Source organism: Octodon degus, unplaced genomic scaffold, assembly GCF_000260255.1.
Source record: "Octodon degus isolate 3935 unplaced genomic scaffold, OctDeg1.0 scaffold00068, whole genome shotgun sequence".
In the NCBI taxonomy this organism is placed as follows: Eukaryota; Metazoa; Chordata; class Mammalia; order Rodentia; family Octodontidae; genus Octodon; species Octodon degus.
Genome location: NW_004524644.1, coordinates 9,244,168 through 9,245,799, shown reverse-complemented (window position 1 = coordinate 9,245,799; position 1,632 = coordinate 9,244,168). Strand labels below are relative to the sequence as shown.

At 36.9% G+C, this 1,632-nt stretch overlaps 1 pseudogene; it reads right to left on the bottom strand.

Annotated features, from left to right (window-relative positions):
- Positions 1-898, bottom strand: part of LOC101592946 — a 32,243-nt pseudogene extending 31,345 nt beyond the window's left edge.
- Positions 899-1,632: the final 734 nt, after the last annotated feature.

Here is a 1,632-nt window from a genome sequence, read left to right as displayed (position 1 = left end):
AAGCAGGTTTTGACAGAATACCGATAGTGCTTAGTATCTTTGGCAATTCCTGTTCTCCTTTTCATTTTGGAATTTATAAACGACAAAGAAGAACAAACAACTAGCTTCCTTGTTTTCAGAAGTAAATATGGAGGGACATGGAAGTCTGTCAAAAGAAAACACAAGACATTGAATGCTTATGTGAAACAGAAACTGGCAAAAGGTAGTGACAATTGCGTAAAAACATATTCCTTAAACCTAGCCATGGTGAAGGACACCAGTAGTTTCAGAACTCTTTTGCATTGACATAGAGAGTTTGCAACTTTAAGTTCAGCCTTGACAAATTAGCAAGTTCATGCCTCAAAATGAGTAATAGTTAGGATGCTAATAATTGCAATTGTGATAAATTTTAAGAAGATAGAATTTTAAAAAATATAGCTTGCTTTGAGCTATATTAATTTTTATATATTTATTATATATGTATAGTTCAATCCATGGTCAATGCTGATAACTAAATAAATTAACTACATAACGAAGTTCTTATTTTTTATATACATAGCTATAGGGACATTGAGAATTGTGAAGGCAGTATGGATCTGTAAGCAAAACAAGACAAAACAAAGGAAAACAAGTTTAGTACTTTCACAGTAGAAGTCTCAGGGTAAGAAAAACCAGAATGGTTACATGGCTGTACTTGGTTGACACATTGTGTCAATTTGAGAAGTTTAAGTGACTCAGCAGGGAGCCAGGATTCTTACATCTCCTCCTGTGCAAGAGGAGGGCACAGACATTGTGTGTGTTCTACACTCCCACCCCAGACATTGTGTGAATTCTACACTCCCACCCCAGGGTGACCTGCTGGTATCAGGAAAAGAGGCAGCTGCTGCTCCTCCTTTTGCACTTCGCTGCTTTTTGCCATCGTGAGCTGCTTCCCTCTTCCACATGCCACTCTGCCTTAGAGCCAGCTGAGTATGGACTGAAACTTCCACAGACTATGCGATAAGTAAATCTTTTCTTCCTTACTTATAGGTTTCAGGTATTTTGTCCCAGCAATGAGAGGAGGGTGACTGAGACAGAATTTGGTGCCAGAGAAGTGGGGTCATTGCTGTGATAATAGACTTGACCAGGTGGATTACAAGCCTTTGGGAATGGCTTCAGGGACAAGAGAGGAAATATTCAGAGTAGAGAACTTTAATGCAATTATGCTTCACTCAGCTTTGAAAAATGTTACAGCCACACCTATGTGTGTAATCTCTGGCACCAGTATAGAGACTAAAATGCTGAGCTTGGGCTGATTTGAATTTTTAGCAATAATGACAACACAGGGGCCAGGAAGATAGCTCAGTGGAGTAAGTGCTTCCCTGGCAAGCTCAAGGTCCTCAGTTCAATCCCTGAAACCAAAACAAATAAAAGTAATAACAATAATGATGATGATGATGATGATGATGATGATGATGATAATAATAATAATAGTTGCAACACATCCACCATATAGGCAAATGTAGGTAAAATTAATTCTATGAAAATTAGCCTATGTACACAAAATTAAAGATTGTTAATATATTAATATTAATGTGAAGATATTATCTCAACAGTAGTAATATTTATTATATCATACACATTCTAAATCTATCTGGGATAAAGCACAATTTT